The following is a 17,969-nucleotide window of genomic DNA, read 5'->3' on the forward strand; positions in this document are numbered from 1 at the left end:
GAGAGACGATTGGCGGCTCTCCTGACGGGGGGGGCTGTGCTGATTGTTTATCAGTGCAGCCCCCCCGCGGAAGCCCACCCAGGACCACTAGGGATGCTGCTAGGACCACCAGGGATACCCACAAAGGACACCCACCAAGTATGCCACCCTGGACCACCAGGGATATGCCAATCAGTGCCCATTAGCAATGTCTGCCAGTGCCATCAGTGATGCCTATCAGTGCCCATCAGTGTCGTCTATCAGTGCCACCCATAAGTACCCATCAGTACAGCCTTTTATTGCCCATCAGTGTCACCTGTCAGTGCCCACCAGTGCCAGATTATCAGTGCCCATCAGTGCCAGATTATCAGTGCCCATCAGTGAAGGAGAAAACATACTTATTTACAAAAATTTATAACAGAAACAAAGAAATATATTTTTTTTTTTCAAAATTTTCTGTCTTTTTTTATTTGTTTAGCAAAAAATAAAAACCGCAGAGGTAATTAAATACCACCAAAAGAAAGCTCTATTTGTGGGAACAAAATAATAAAAATGTTGTTTGGGTACAGTGTAGCATGACCGCGCAACTGTCATTTGAGGCCCGGTTCACACATGTGCGGTGCGAATTGAAGCTCAGGTTTCCCTGCGAAGAGAAAAATCAGTTGTTCAGCATTTCACGTCAGTTTTTGATCAGAATCAGGTCAGGATTGCATCAGTATCAGGTCATGTTTACATCAGGATTTTATCCTGTTCACAATGGAATGCATCTGCGAATCAGATGCGTTCCCATAGAAGATAATGTGCTTGCAATTTGCACTGCAATGCCCAGAAAATGCACACTTTTTTGGAAAATGTGGAGTGCGAATGCAACGCACATATGTGAACCAGCCTCGTTCAAATGAACGTATTTTTAAAATGTCATGCGAAATGGATGCAGTGTAAGCCACATCCAATTCGCATAGGTGTGAACCAGGCTTAAAAAGTGACAGCGCTGACAGCTGAAAATTGGCTTGGGCAGGAAGAGGGGAAAGTGCCTGGTATTGAAGTGGTTAAACTGCCTAGGGCTCATAGGCCGATGCCTACCCTGCCTATTTGGTAATCCAGCACTGAGCTTGACATGTTTGGTATGTATTTACACGATGTAAGCCAATCTTATATATATTTTACAAATAAAATGGGGTATAATATTGTGTTTGTTTGAGCTAAGATTCAATTTAGTGTATCTTTCCTAAAAATATGTGTTTGATAAATAGCTGTGCAAATATTGTGCTACATAAAAAAAAAATAAACTACCACCCCTTTATTCTCTAGGGTCTCTGCTTTCAAAAAATATATTATTTTTTGAGAATTTATTGTAATTTCTTGAAAAAAAAAAATACAGATATAAACGTGTGCAAAATTTTTTTTAAAAATTCCTCAGCAGGAAAGTCTGTCATTCTGTCTGTCTGTCAGGAACCTCACCAATACTATTTCCTGGTGCAAGGGACTGCTAACCCAGTTAAGCAGATGTCCCCTACAGCTTTCTCACACTGCCATCTCTCTTCTAGAGGACCCTAATGCTAAACAGACAGGAATATGATGATGGGTAAACTATAATGGTACTATTATGGTGTTTTATTAAAGAGACAGAGCATGAGCACAAGAATCTATTCATGTACTCCTCGTTAGAATTAGTGGCAAGTATGCCCACCTGTCACGTGGGAACCTATTCATGTACTCCTCGTTAGTATAGTGGTAAGTATCCCCGCCTGTCACGCGGGAGACCGGGGTTCGATTCCCCGACGGGGAGGCAGAGATTACTTTTGCAGAGGCCGTGCAGCTTATTGAGTTACAGACCTGTAAATAGGACAAGGAATTCTGAGTCATAACAAGCATAAACGTGAAGGGTCTGTGACTCTAAAAATATAAGGTGCTAGAGTGGCAGGTTAGGGTGGTAAGTAGTAAATGAATGCTCCATTTAGGATGGACTTGGCCATACATGATGGTAATAATTCATTAGTAATGTTCTTGTTCCAATTGCTGCTAGGAATAATCTGTTAGGGTATAGTGGCAAGTTAGAGTAGTATAGGGGTGGTATAGGGCAGGTTAGGGTGGTACAGGGTAGTATAGGGACAGGTTAGGGTGATATAGGGCATAAAAAAAGGGCAGGTAAGGGTGGTATAGGGCAGGTAGGTAAGCCTCTAATAAGGCTAACCTATAGGTAGTGTAAATATATCCTAAACGTGCATCATTTGGGACATATTTACTGTACATGCAGCTGGTGACATCCCTGGCGCATGCACTCTGAAGGCCACCCGTGTCCTTCCTTCAGGGCCCTGTGCCATGACCGGCAGCTCCTGTGTGTGGGAGTGATGTTATTGTGGCTCCGGCCAATCACAGAGCTGGAGTCGGCGAACCCGGAAGCAAGACGGGTGAAGATGGAAACGGCCTCCAGCTAGAATGCTTAGTTGTCAGGTAAGTTTTACATAATGTGCTAGTATGCGATGCATACTAGTACATGATGGCTTTGCCTTGCAGGTAAGAAAGAAAAAAAAAAAAAAACATTACACGGTTTACAACCACTCTAAGGAAGCTTCATTGTAATTTTATTTCAACAATCAATGTTATTTTGATCCTTTGTCACAGGCCCTGTAAACTGCCTAGGGCTCATAAGCCAATGCCTACCCTGCCTATTTGGTAAGCCAGCACTGGGCTTGACATGTTTGGTATGTATTTACTCAATGTAAGCCAATCTTAAAAAATTTACAAATAAATAGGGTATAAATGTGTTTGTTCATTTTAGTGTATCTTTCCTAAAAATATGTGTTTGAAAAAAGCTGTGCATATACAGTGCGACATAAAAAATTGAAACTACCACCTTTTTATTCTCTAGGGTCTCTGCTTTCAGAAAATATAATATTTTTTAAAGATTTACTGTAATTTCTTGAAAAAAAAAATGCAGATTTGAACATGTGTGCAAAAAAAAATTTTTTTAAATCCTCAACAGGCAAGTGGTGCGAGGGACTGCTAACCCAGTGAAGCAGATGTCCCCTACAGCTTTCTCACACTGCCATCTCTCTTCTTGTTCTTGTTAGAGGACCCGGATGCTAGACAGACAGGAATATGTTGATGGGTGAAATATAATAGTGTTTTATTAAAGAGATGGGGAGCAGGAGCACCATCTTATGTACTCCTCGTTAGTATAGTGGTAAGTATCCCCGCCTGTCACATGGGAGTCCTAAAAGAGTTATTTTAGACCATTATTTACAGATTGAGAGGGTAATTCAAATGAATTGAGAAGGGAATATCCGTGACAGCCGTGTCCGGAGGACCCGGCGCATCACGGATAACGGTAAATGGCCGCTGACAGCGGCCATTTACCATGTGATCACTAGTAAACAAACTGGCGTCACGTCCAGTTCCTCTGACCCTCTCTGTACAGATCAGTGGGGAGAGGGGAGAGATTGGATGCTGCTGCAGTGCTGTGAGCTGGATGTGTAGTGCCCACAGTTCTGATTTGTGAGCCATCCATACCGAGTCATCCATCCATCCTCAGCAATACTCATCCATGCTCGTCCATCCATCCACACTCAGCAATGCTCATCCATCCTTTTGCAGAGGCCGTGCAGCTTCTTGAGTTACAGACCTGTAAAAAGGACAAGGAATTCTGAGTCATAACAAGCATAAACGTGAAGGGTCTGTGACTCTAAAAATATAAGGTGCTAGAGTGGCAGGTTAGGGTGGTAAGTAGTAAATGAATGCTCCATTTAGGATGGACTTGGCCATACACGATGGTAATAATTCATTAGTAATGTTCTTGTTCCAATTGCTGCTAGGAATAATCTGTTAGGGTATAGTGGCAAGTTAGGGTAGTATAGGGGTGGTATAGGGCAGGTTAGGGTGGTATAGGGCAGGTTAGGGTAGTATAGGGGCAGGTTAGGGTGATATAGGGCATAAAAAAAGGGCAGGTAAGGGTGGTATAGGGCAGGTAGGTAAGCCTCTAATAAGGCTAACCTATAGGTAGTGTAAATATATCCTAAACGTGCATCATTTGGGAGATATTTACTGTACATGCAGCTGGTGACATCCCTGACGCATGCACTCTGAAGGAATGGCCACCCATGTCGTTCCTTCAGGGCCCTGTGCCATGACCGGCAGCTCCTGTGTGTGGGAGTGACGTTATTGTGGCTCCGGCCAATCACAGAGCTGGAGTCGGCGAACCCGGAAGCAAGACGGCTGAAGATGAAAACGGCCTCCAGCCAGAATGCTTAGTTGTCAGGTAAGTTTTACATAATGTGCTAGTATGCGATGCATACTAGTACATTATGGCTTTGAGAAAGAGGCAGGTTGGGGTGGTATATAGAGGCAGGCTCAAGGTTTTTTTTTTACCTTAAAGTGATATTAAAGGCAAAAAACAAAAATGTCATACTTACCTGCTCTATGTAGTGACTAACCCAGTGAAGCAGATGTCCCCTACAGCTTTCTCACACTGTCATCTCTCTTCTTGTTAGAGGACCAAGATCCTAGACAGACAGGAAGATGATGATGGGTGAAATATAAAAGTATTTAATTAAAGAGAGGGAGAGCAGGAATCCCCTCCCATGTATTCCTTGTTAGTATAGTGGCAAGTATTCCTGCCTGTCATGTGGGAGACTGGGGTTTGATTCCCCGACGGGGAGGCAGAATTTTTTTTGCACAGGCTGACTTTAGTTACAGACCTGGAAAAGGGTCAAGGAATTCTGAGTCATATAAAGCATAAATGTGAAGGGTCTGTGACTAAAAATATAAGGTGGTATAGTGGCAGGTTAGGGTGGTATAGTAGCAGGTTAGGGTAGTAAGGGGTGGTATAGGGCAGATTAGGGTAGTATAGGGCAAGTTGGGGTGGCACAGGGAAGGTTAGGGTGGCATAGGGAAGGTTAGGGTAGAAGAGTGGCAGGTTAGGGTGCTATAGTGGCAAGTCAGGGTGGTGTAGGGCAGGTTGGAGTGGCATAGGTAAGGTTAGGGTGGTATAGGGGCAGGTTGGGGTGGTAAATAGAGGCAAGTTAGGGTGGTATAGGGGCAGGTTGGGGGTGGTATATAGAGGCAGGTTGGGGTGGTATATAGAGGCAAGTTGTGGTGGAATATAACGGCAGGTTGGGGAGGTATAGAGAAGGTTAGGGTGGTATATAGAGGCAGGTTGCCATTATACTGCTCACTAACTGCCCTATCACCAGGGCCGGATTTCCCACAAGAGAGCAGGAGGCGGAGTCTATGTGGGCAGCTGTGGGAAGAGTGTATTCTCCCCCAGGCAGCAAGACTTGTGTGGAGTGGAGATCAAGGATAACTATTCCCCTTTAGCTCCGGCGCTCCTCAGCCTCTGGCAACCTGTCATAGTGACACAGTGAGAGCGTGAAAAGCCAGCTAGCTTGTGCAGGAGTCGGGCTGTGTTATGTCTCCGGTGTCCTCCTAACCCCTCCCTCACTGCACTGCTTGTCCAATCCAATACTCCGCCTCCCATTTGTGCCCACCCACACTCCAGCCACATGCATGCAATGCACTGTACTGCGCTGTGAAGGGAGTTCGGTTTTCAAACAATAGCTGCCACAGCCCTGGGCAGCCTAAATGGGAGAGCATAATTGGTGAGTGAGACCCCCAGAATAACCCCCCTCTCTGTTCCCACCCCTTTGTGCTGTGCACCTTCTTCCTCCCCGCCCTCTTCCTCATGATCATCACCTCTCTCTCCCTCTCCCCTAGGCTAGAGCCTAGCCTGCCTGTATACCATCCTGGCCTGCCTGTATATAGAGGGGGGTGTATATAGAGACGATAGAGGGGGTGTATATAGAGACGATAGAGGGGGTGTATAGTGTAGTTATGTTTTTAATTGATCTATTGTAGCAGCCATCGTTAAAGGACGAGAATGGTGGTGTGTGCGTCGGGGGTGGGGGGGTGGGGGCGGCATTGAAGGACCCGGCCTTGGGACAGCAAAGGGAGTAAATCCAGGCCTGCCTATCACTACATACTGCTCACTGACTTCCCTGCCACTACATACTGCTCACTGAGTGCACTGTCACTACACACTGGGCACTGACCACCCTGCCGCTACATACTGGTGGTATAGTGGCAGCTTGGAGTGGTATAGGGCAGCTTGAGGTGGTATATAGAGGCAGGTTGGGGTGGTAAAGTGGCAGGCTGAAGGTTTTTTATTTTTTACCTTAAAAGTGATATTAAAGGCAAAAAACAAACATGTCATACTTACCTGCTCTATGCAGTGGCTAACCCAGTGAAGCAGATGTCCTCTACAGATTTCTTAATGAAAATATTTGCCAGCACACCATGGAATGGCGTAGATAGCGTCCAAACGTGTAATTTATTGCATGATCACAACACAAGGAGAGTGCAACATTTCGGAGTCACGCAGGACCCCTTCGTCAGGCATGTCTACATTTTTCTCACACTGTCATCTCTCTTCTTGTTAGAAGACCCGGATGCTAGACAGACTTGGAAAAAGGACAAGGAATTCTGAGTCATATAAAGTATAAACGTGAAGGGTCTGACTCTAAAAATATAAGGTGGTATAGTGGCAGGTTAGGGTGGTACAGTAGCAGGTTAGGGTAGCAAGGAGGGTTGCCAGCCAGTAATGATCCCTCCCCTTTATACCACGAATGCGAGGATCCTTCCACAGGCTTTGCAGGATCAGGGAGGCCATGCAGCGTAGGTTTGCTGAGGCATTTGGTCCAGAGTCCTCTGGGTCACTAAGGACGACATGATCTGCAGCCACCTCCTCTCCCAGCCACGTACAAGTCCATGGGTTTCTTCAGACTGTAAATGATCCCTTGAAGACTGCTGCTGATGCTGAGTGCCAGGCTCCACCTCCATGCTGACACAATCCTCCTCCTGTGTGATCGGCGGGCACGCAGGAACACTGTCTGGATAAAGGAGGCCTTGAGAGATAAGGAAGTCTTCCTCTTCCTCCCTCTGTTCTGCCTCAAGTGCCTTGTGCATTATTCCAAGCAGCGTGTGCTCCAACAGGTGCACAAGAGGGACAGTGTCATTGATGCATGCACAAATGGTGACAGGACAGTGCATGCATCCCTGACCATAGCCCACTGGCATGAGGAAAAAAGCCAAGCTCCCCTGACCCTGTCCTGGTACCATCTAAAAAAAAAGACCATCAAACTAGACCATGAAGGTTGCCAACATCCCTAAGAAGGAAAAAATAAAGGTATCCCAAAGGAAAATGGGACTTTAACGGCAACACCAGTATATTAAAGGAGCAATTTATTAATACAAACTGACATATACAAAAAGCAGCAATAATTATATAGAAAAAAGGAGATATACAAAATCAGAACCATTAAAAACAATGGTACGACATGATAATGATGCTTAAAAGATCTTCAGCAAGGCCCTACGCGTTTCGGGACTTGACAAGGCGTCCCTGCATTTTATGGAGAAGAGTCACACCAAACATATCAAATTGAAAGTCCTAACGCTGGAGTCGTGGCAGCAACTACGTTGGACACATATCACCCCAATGTCCAAATGGAGACTGAGGCAAGCAACTGGTCCCACCCTATCCACACTGCTCCACCCAAGCAGGGCCAACCCGGGAGTCCCCCCGAGGCAGTGAATCCACCAAGTAAAAATCAGATTGGATCTCAAAGGAATTAAATCCCAGAGAAAGAAAGGAAATCAGGCCAGGGATGCACGATATGGAATGTAGAGTATATAACCCAATTAAAGTACTTCCACCATAGATTTCCAAGGAATACGTTCTTGATGCGGTAAATCTAGGAATAGGGGTCCTTGAACCATCCAGCAATGTGCCGTCCAGTGCAGTGACTGGTAACATTGTCGCTTAGGTACTCATTGATGGCCCTCTGCTGCGTGTGCAGCCGCTGCAGCATGGCCAACATTGAGTTCCATCTGATGGGCATGTCACAGATTAGGCGGTTCTTGGGCAGGTTAAATTCCTTTTGGAGGTCAGCTAGCCAGGGCCCCCAGAGAGCCCCCCCTTACATCAGGGTCCCCAGAGAGCCCCCCCTTACATCAGGGTCCCCAGAGAGCCCCCCCTTACATCAGGGTCCCCAGAGAGCCCCCCCTTACATCAGGGTCCCCAGAGAGCCCCCCCTTACATCAGGGTCCCCAGAGAGCCCCCCTTACATGACTGCACCCTGTCCTGCATCCTTCCCAGCAGCCAGAAGAGTGACCCAGTGCGCGGTGATAGATAGGCAACGTTCCTGTCCATGCCTGCTGGACCATGAGTCAGTGGTAATATGCACCTTACCACTGACCACCCTGTCCAGCGAGGCCAAGACATTGCCTTCCACATGCCGGTAGAGAGCCAGAATTGCCTTCCATGAGAAAAAGTGGCATTTGGGAACCTGTCACTTAGGAACCACACATTCCACAAACTCACAGAAGGGAGCAGAGTCTACCAACTGAAAAGGCAGCAGTTGAAGTGCTAGCAATTTAGCCATGCTAGCATTTAACCGCTGGGCATGTGGATGGCTGGGAGCGAACGTCTGCAGCAGCTGGGGCAGGGAAATTTGCCTGGTACAATCTGACGTTGGTGTACCGATAGCAGATCGCCCGGAAGTACTTGGCTGTGACACACCTAATTCTACATCTTCATTCCTCTCAGTGCAGGTTTCAGAGAGGACTGAAGGTATAGTGGGGTTGGAGATCCCAAATAGCAGCGGTGTGATCTGACACACTTGTCTCAAAAAAGGCACACACCAAAGAACTTTTTGAATAACGCGCAGAGACAGCAGTGCCCTGCACATGCAGAGCTCTGCTGTGTGATGTAGTCGGTGTGCTGCCCTTAAGCTGGCCCCTGGAGGGTATCCTGCCTTGTTGGAGATGTGCCTCCTCCTCTCTCCTATCAGGCACCCACATGGAGTCAGCGACTTCCTCATCATCCCCTCCCTCCTCATCACTGGAGCAAACCTGGCAGTATGCTGCAGCTGGGGGAACATGACTGCCAGATTGCTGTCCTTCTTGGGCACCCCCTCTGTCTAGGCTCACGTTACTGCCTTCCTCTAGCTGGGTACCATCATTGGAGCCTTCAAAACGCTGGGCATCCTCCTGGAGCATGTACCAAACACTGTGGTCAACACTATGTGGACTCCTCAGGAGGACATGGTGGGGCTAGGTAAGGAGTGAATGATGCCATTGAGCCGGGGGAAGAGGCCGCGTTGGCAGCTGCTTTGCCAGACAAAGTACCCTGAGCCTGGGTGAGAGAGGATGAGGACGGCTTGGTCATCCACTCTACCAAGTCTTCCGCATGTTGCGGCTCAACACGGCCAGCTGCCAAAAAAAAAAAAAGGACAAGCGTGTCTCACGGCCACGTGCTGATGAGGATGCACCGTGTCCAGCACTGTTGCCTCTAGACACAGAGCCTGCTTGCCCTCTTTTATTGGCTTGTGACTGTCTGCCTCTCCTTGTTGGCCTTCCAGACATACTAATGGCCTGCAGTTAGATGTAGCTGCGCAAAGCTGGGGTGTGTGTGTGTGTGTGTGTGTGTGTGTGTGTGTGTGTGTGTGTGTGTGTGTGTGTGTGTGTGTGTGTGTGTGTGTGTGTGTGTATATATACACACACATATACACACACACACACACACACTGATTATACTGCAGCTAGCAGAATCAACTGCCTGCTTGTAGTATTAGTATGAGAACACCAGCAATTGACTTCAGGTAGCTTTATTTGCACATTGTGCAGAGGACACAGTACACTAACTGTAAATACTGCAGCTGCCTGCCTGTGGTGAGATATGAGAACTAATGGGGTTGGACTTTGGGGGCACACAAGTAGTTAGACTATAAAAAGGTAAAAAAGATTTTTTAATTTTATTAAATTTAAATTACAAAAATTAAAGTTACGTACCGGTAACGTCTTTTCCAGTAGTCTTTCAGGACAGCCACTATGAGAGATAGTCACCTCCTCTTCCTCTAGGAAACACTGCGCCAGCCCATAAATTCTTACTTCCCCCTGCCAGACCTCAGTATATTCCAAGATTACCTCCGGCCAGCTGGGGAGACACAAGAACACATTAACAACATACTATCCCATATCATTATCATGCTGCGTTCTGGTCTTTTATAAGACACCCCAAAATTTCGGGTGGGTAACTAGGGCTGTCCTGAAAGACTACTGGAAAAGACGTTACTGGTACGTAACTTTAATTTTCCCCCTTCGCCTTTCAGGACAGCCACCATGAGAGGATGAACGAGCACTTACCAGTTAGGGTGGGACTACAGCTTGCAATACCTTTCGCCCAAAGGCTTGCTCACTAGCCGAAACCAGGTCCACTCTGTAGTGCTTTACGAAAGTGGAATAGCTGGACCATGTTGCAGCCCTGCATATTTGCTCTGGCGTTGCTCCAGCCTTTTCTGCCTGAGAAGCTGCCATAGCTCTGGTAGCGTGTGCCTTTATACCCATTGGGATTTCTTTCCCTGCTAATGTATAGGCCTGGCCAATGGTTGCTCTGAGCCATCTGGCAATAGTGCGTCGAGACGCATTGCATCCCTTTCTGGCCCCAGAAAAACAAAACAAATAAAGAGTCTGACTTTCTAAACATCTTGATCAGATCTAGGTACTGAAGGATACATCTCCTTACGTCCAAAGAATGAAATTTTAATTCCTTTTCCCTTGAGGGGTTGGGACAAAATTAGGGTAAAACTACCTCTTGACTTCTGTGGAATCCAGAAGCCACCTTAGGTAAAAAAGCTAGATCAGTCTTGAAGATGATCCGATTTGGGAAAATAACGCAAAAGGAGGTCTAACAGATAAGGCCTCAATCTCACTGACTGTCCTGGCAGTTGTCACTGCTACCAAAAAAACTGTTTTTAACGTAAGATCCTTCAGTAGACACCCTTCTAAAGGTTCAAAGGGGGTTCCCGTCAGGCTCTGTAAAACTAAAGATAGGTCCCACTTGGGAAAGGGAGGGCCTTGAACCGGTCTCTGTCTAGACAGAGCCTTAAAGAATCTGACCACCCATGGATTGGTGGCCAGATGCTTTTCTAAATAAGCACTGAGTGCTGACACCTGACCTTTAAGGGTACTAATGGATAAACCCCTATCTGCCCCGCACTGAAGAAATTCCAACACAGTTGTGGGACTGTAAACCTGCAAAATAGCCTTCTATACAGCATTCATTGAAACGTACCCAGACCTTCTTATAGATCTGGTGTGTTTCCTTCTTCCAGCTGTTGAGGAGGGTGGAGATTAATTTCTCAGAAAAACCCCTAGCTCTTAGCATACCCTTCTCAGTAGCCAGGCCGCTAACTGCCATTGGTGTACCTGTGGACAGAGGACTGGGCCCTGTGAGAGGAGGTCCTCTCGAGGTGGCAGGAATAAGAGAGGTTCGACTGCTAGCTGCTTGAGTACTGAGAACCAAGCCCTCTTTGGCCAATGTGGTGCTACTAGAATCAGGGACGTGTTTTCCATCTGGAACTTCCTGAGAACTGCCGGCAATAATGCCAGGGGCGGGAAGGCATAGCAGATTCTGAAATGCCAGTTCTGGATCAATGCGTCGACTCCCCATGCTCCCTCCCCTCTGTTTAGGGAGAAAAAACAAGGGACTTTTGCGTTGTTTCTTGACGCGAACAGATCTACTTCTGGAGGACCCCATTTCTCTGAAATGAGATTGAAAACCTCCTGTTTGAGGACCCAATCGCCCTCTCTCAGCTTGGTTCGGCTGAGAAAGTCTGCTATCACATTCTTTTCTCCTCTCAGGAAGACTGCTGAGAGTGAGAGAGTGTGGGTCTCGGCCCAGTTCAGAATGTCTGATGCTAAGGCCAAAAGGACTCCGCTTCTCATGCCGCCCTGTTTGTTTACATAGGCCACGGCGGACGAGTTGTCCGACCGCACCTGAACATGGTGGCCTTGTAGCTCCTTTTTGAAAAACCTGAGTGCTAGCCCGATTGCCCTCAGCTCCTTCCAATTGGACGACCTTCTTAGTTCGTCGTCCTCCCAGGTGCCCTGTGCTAAAAGGGAACCCAGATGCACCCCCCATCCTTTACCGCTTGCGTCTGTGGTTACCACCTGAGAAACTGGAATGAACCACAGACGACCCTGCGACAAGTTTGAGACCTTCCTCCACCACCAGAGGGATCTCTTTACTTGGTGTGTAACCTGTACCAAGGTGTCCAGATCTTTCTGACTGTGATCCCACACCCTTAGGAGAAAGGACTGTAAGGGATGAAAGTGCAGACCTGCCCACTGCACTGCTGGGAGGGTAGCAGGTAATAGTCCCAGGGCCGACATCAGAACTCTTATGGAGACCTGATTGCTGCACTGGAGAGCGGCCACTGCCCTGTCCAGTTTTAGTACTTTCTCTGCTGGAAGAAACACTCTCAGTAGTGTTGAGTCCAACAGATAGCCTAAGTACGTGATGCGTTGTGAGGGAATCAAACTGGATTTCTCCAAGTTCATTAGCCACCCTAGACCTGTAAGAACCTTCTTTGTTAGTTCTAGATCTTTGACTAACTGTACTGGACACGCTGCAAATAGGAGCAAGTCGTCCAGATATGCTATCACTGATATTCCCTGGATCCGAAGAAAAGCCATAACTTCCGCCAAGACCTTGGCAAAAATGCGGGGCGAGGAGGATAGCCCAAAAGGCAGCGCCTGAAACTGTAGATGTACCGTTGTTCCACCTACGTCTACTGCTAGCCAAAGAAACCTCTGCGAGGCTTCTGTTATAGGAACGTGTAGATACGCGTCCCTTAGGTCCAGAGATACCATAAAGCAGTTGTGGGGTAACAGGGCTCTGACTGTGCAAATTGTCTCCATACGGAATCTTCTGTATGTCACTGACCTGTTCAGGGGCTTTAAATTCAGAATCAGTCTGAATTTCCCTGTGGGCTTCTTCACTACGAAGATGTGTGAATAGAAACCCTCTCCCTCCTCGGCCTTTGGTACTCTGAGAACCACATTTTGATCTTACAGATCTATTAGTGCTCCCAACAGAGCCTCGGCCCTTGCCATGCACCTGGGTAGGTGCGTGACAAGGAATGTCCGCGGAGGAGGATTTGTGAATTCGAGACGGTACCCCCTTCTTATAACCCCTAGAATAAAGCGATTGGGGAATATTGCCTCCCACTGTGGGAGGAAGGCCCCCAGTCTTCCCCCCACCGTGGTTGGGGAGTCATTGGCTTTTATGGGGCTGCTCAGGAGGGCGAAAAATCATCCCTCCCCTGCCCTTGCCTTTTTGACCCCAAGATTTCTTTTGCCCTTCTGGTTTTGGAGCTTCTTTACGTTTTTGTGGACGAAACCCCTTCTTTGTTTGTGCAGGGGTTTTCCGCTTAACTGGGAAGGATTTATTCCTGTCTGCTGTGCGGTCCAAAACAGTCTCTAAACCTGGGCCGAAGAGCAGGTTTCCCGTTAAAGGTATCCCGCACAACTTGACTTTAGAGGCGCTATCGCCTGACCAAGTTTTTAGCCAGAGGGCTCTCCTGGCCGAATTGGCCAGAGCCGCTGATCTGGCCGACATCCGGACTGATTCTGCCGAGGCATCAGCTATGTAGGCGATACCGCGCAGAATCGTAGGGAAAGAAGATAGAATGGTGATAGATGGTTTCTTCTGCCGTTCCAGCTTCAATATGCTCTTGGATCTTAGAGAGCCAGTGCTCCAGATTGCGAGCCACTACTGTGACAGCCAACTCAGGCTTTAAATTGCCAATTGTTGAATCCCAAGTCTTTTTGAGAAGAGAGTCTATTCTCTTATCCATGACATCCACCAAGGCCCCCATGTCCTCAAACGCCAGGTCCGTGTGTCTGGAAACCTGGGAGAAGGCGGCATCCAACTTGGGATTTTTATTCCAGATAGATGCAGGATCTTCTGAGAATGGAAATCTCCTTTTTAGGGATCTAGAAAAAAAGGGCTTCCTTTCGGAATCTTGCCACTCCTTTTTAATAGTTTCAACCAGTACCTTGTGTACTGGAAAACGTTTTTCTTTTGTTCCCCCAAGCCCCTGTACATTTGGTCATGAAGGGTCAGGGGTTTCTTGTCCTCCTGAATACCGAGGGTTGTATAAATAGCCCCTAAGAGGTCCTCTACCTCTTCCAGGGATAATTTATATCTGGAGGATTTCCTGGACTCCCCGTCCTGGTCCTTCCCCTCTGAACCATCCTGGGAATCGGAGGAGGAGCTGTCTGGCTGCCTTTGTTCCACTCCGGAAGGGCCTGGAGCTTCCTCTGCCCTAACTGAAGTTGCAGGTTGGGCAGGAGCAGAGCCCTGAGCCTGAGGCGGGGTTGTATCCTGGGGAGCTGGACTAATGGGAGGCTGAAACCTTTCAAATAAGGCTTTAAATGAAGAAAAGGTGGACGAGAGCTCCTTTACCGAGGCTGCTAGTTCTGACTCCTGTTCAGAGTCCCTCTGTTTAACAAGGGAGTCTATGCACTCCCTACACAAGACCTTTGTCCATAATTCCCCTTATGTGTCCCTGCAAGAGGCACACCTCTTCTTAGAGCTATGTGTAGACTTAGACTTCTCTGTAGCTTTCTGAAATACATGAAAAAGAAAAATACAAAACATTTTTTTTTTTTTTTTTAAACAAAGATACAACCCTGGGAGTGCACTAGACCCTCCTTAATATGTGGGGATATGAGCCTCCCTCCCCCTGACCACCCAGGGTGTCTGCCCCCCCATGACAGGAACTATACATGGAAGGACAATCCTAGATAAAAGAGTACTCTTCCCCAGGGCCCTCTTACCTTAGGAAGTCTGGAGGTAGTGTCCGTTGGCTGAGCATCTGCTTCTGACATGACTGCAGGTGGTTGCTACTACCGAGTCCCACGCTGCCTGTGCGCATCCCAGACTTGTCTCCAGCCTGTGCCTGGCTTCCCTATCAGCTCCGCGCTCCGGAACCGGAAGCCGCGGGTCAAAGGCAAGCACTCGCCCTTCCGCCGGAAATGACGTCGCCCGTCATCCGGCCCGCCTAGTTCCAAAAATGAGCGGCCTGTACAGTATACAGGAAAGGCGAACGCCTGCTTGCTGTGGCCCTGTAGCCATGATAGGGATCCCCCGCAACCTGAAGCCGCGCTCAGCTAGGAAGGGGTGGCAACAGAACGAGGGGTAAGTACCTCCTTGCACCTAGGAAGCCCCTACTCCCATTACAGGATCAAAAAACACAAACATCAGCCACAGTCACCCTGACTGAGTGGCCTGGCTCCTTGCACAGTGTCTCCCCACCGGAGGAAACACTAATACTGAGGTCTGGCAGGGGGAAGTAAGAATTTATGGGCTGGCGCAGTGTTTCCTAGAGGAAGAGGAGGAGACTATCTCTCATGGTGGCTGTACTGAAAGACGAAGGGGGAAAATAGACATGAATATTAAAACTAATACAGTGTATATATAAAAGATATACTGTATATAGAGTGAATCCTACCCTGCATGCACTTTTAAATCCTACTAGTAATACATATGATCCAACAGCATTAATGCCTCATGTTATGGCTCTACCTTTGTACACTAAAGATACCCTAGATTTACTCAAACAAATTGAAGGTCTGTCGGTCCCTCCTGACTCCCTGCTCGTGACTCTGGATGTGGAGGCTCTATACTCCAGTATCCCTCACGAGCAGGGAGTCGAGACGGCCTGCACCACCATTGGAACTATAACGATTTTATTTTGAAAATACTCAAATTTATTTTGACTCACAACTGGTTTGAGTTCATGGACTCCCACTACCTCCAGGTGCACCTCCAGGGTGGGAGTGTCACCTTTTCTCCTATGAGCCCCTAACTAAATTTACTGATCATATCTTGTGTTGGAAACGATATATTGATGACATTTTCATCATTTGGATGGACACCCATAAATCTTTAAAGCAATTCATCCAAACTTTGAATACCAACCAATTCAATTTAAAATTTACCTATAACTGATGTCAGAGCTACCAATTTTTTAGATCTTGTTATCTACAAGGACGTCAACAACACTTTAGCGACAAATTTATTTCGAAAAACGACAGCTGGAAACACATTACTGCACGCCGCTAGTGCACACCCTCCGGCACTCATTCGGAGCATACCATATGCGCAATATATTCGACTCCGTCACAACTGCACACACACATCAGATTTCCAACATCAGGCGAACCTGCTAAAATCAAGTCTATTAGCACAAGGATATAGCCGATCCCTTCTGCGCCAGGCTTTTAATAAAGCCAAGCGGAAAACACAAAATGATTTATTATACCCAACTAGAGCTCAATCTAAAGAGCCCACCGTCAAATTAATCACTAAATTTTCATCCCATCATGACGATATCAGAAAAATCATGAACACACACTGGCATCTCCTACAGGAAGACCCAATTTTGAGAAAATACATCAATACACATCCGGAAATAGTATTCAGACGTGCTTATTCACTTAGACTTGTGTCAATCACTATAGGACTTACAATCTACCCACATCTAAAATACCATTAGGAACATCGCCCTGTGGCAACTGTGCTTTTTGTCCTTGGATACTGCCCAGTCATCATATCCTACTCCCCAATGGCGAGGTTCACTACCCTAAATTTTCGGCTACATGCAGTACACAGGGCGTGGTATACCTCATGACCTGTGTCTGCGAAGCCTTTTATGTAGGGAAGATGGCCAGACAGTTAAGACAGAGAATTAATGATCATATATACTACTTAGAAAATGGCAAAATGCTCACTCCCATCAGTCGACACCTTGACCTGTACCACTGTTTTGATACCGCCTCTGTCTTTTTTACTGTTCTGGCCGTCATCCCCAAAAGCCCCAGAGGGAGTGAGTGGGACAAATTTATATATTGCAAAAGGAGACTGTGGATTGAGCGCCTGATAGCTACCAGAGCGCCAGGACTCAACGAGACTCAATCTTACAGACCGTTCCTCTGAATGTTTCATATTTAAGATTTCCAGTATCCTTACCAAATACATACGTTAAAATAATACTTAGCCCAGTTTTAACGAGATGATAAAAAGATGTTTTCCCTAGTCTCATACTAAAATATGACCACTATAAGCTACATTTCATGACCATCACAGTGTAGTCATTTATTTGGATACCAAGATTGTTTGTCAAAGATTTTGCATTTTAAATATGTTTATATTCCAAAAATTGTGTGTATCATGCTATTTCTAATTGTCTTAATATGTGTATTTTTTTCCTCCCTCTAGTGTGATTCCATGGCGCATCCCCCTGGTCATGATCGCCCGGCAGGCATCATGGACTTTGCCCAGGTAAGCTCAACTGCACAGCGCCGCACATCTGGTTCTCTTCCCCGACCGGATGTGCGGCGATTGACAGGGACCCTTCCGGGTTCCCCGCCTTTGCTGCTGTGGCATTGGCCTAGTGTTGCCGCACCATTGCGTCCGTCTGGCGCGTGCGCGGTAGTTGATGGGTTTCTATCCCTCCTCCGCTGCGCTCGCATTGGACGGCCGTTGTTGTGGTGACGGCGTCCTTGGCACATGCGCAGTGGCCAGTAGTTGGACCGGGAGACGCCGAGCCCATTCGGGCGGTTGGCGCTTCCAGTGGGGGACGTTAAAGACACACATGTGCCCCTCCTGGTCAGCGGACGCTGCCTTACCATTGGAAGCCATACCAGACCCTGCAAGTTTCCCACTGAATTTTAGGTAAGCCTGCATACAGCCCAACACAGAATGCACCTTCTGCACATGCTTAAACTTACACAGGCATGTTACACATGCAGAGTACGGTTTTACAATTATGTGTCTTTCTATATTAGAAATACTGGCCGCTTTAAGCCATTGTTATCCAAAAGGCTCTCTACTGGCGCCTACTATCAGAAACTGGGGTCATTCTGGTGCTTCCGCAACGTCCGGCACATACTACCAGCTCGTTAACGCAATTCAGTGATTGCTTGCTCTATCAACAGCACTACCATATCTGCATCCTATTTACTCTGTCTGACCACATGGGCTAAGCGGTGTTTATACGCATTCATACACATATACATACACCACATACCAAATAAAATGGCTGTCACGGAACGCCCCACACTCCGCTTGAGTGCTTCCGTCATAT

The 17,969-nt window shown here is 47.2% G+C and overlaps 1 non-coding gene across 1 annotated transcript; it reads left to right on the forward strand.

Moving 5' to 3' along the window:
• Window positions 1-1,696: 1,696 nt before the first annotated feature.
• Window positions 1,697-1,768, forward strand: TRNAD-GUC (transfer RNA aspartic acid (anticodon GUC)). Its single transcript has one exon. It is a non-coding gene; the product is annotated as a tRNA-Asp (tRNA).
• The last annotated feature ends 16,201 nt before the right edge of the window (window positions 1,769-17,969 follow it).

This window comes from Aquarana catesbeiana, linkage group LG04 (assembly GCF_042186555.1).
Source record: "Aquarana catesbeiana isolate 2022-GZ linkage group LG04, ASM4218655v1, whole genome shotgun sequence".
NCBI lineage: Eukaryota > Metazoa > Chordata > Amphibia > Anura > Ranidae > Aquarana > Aquarana catesbeiana.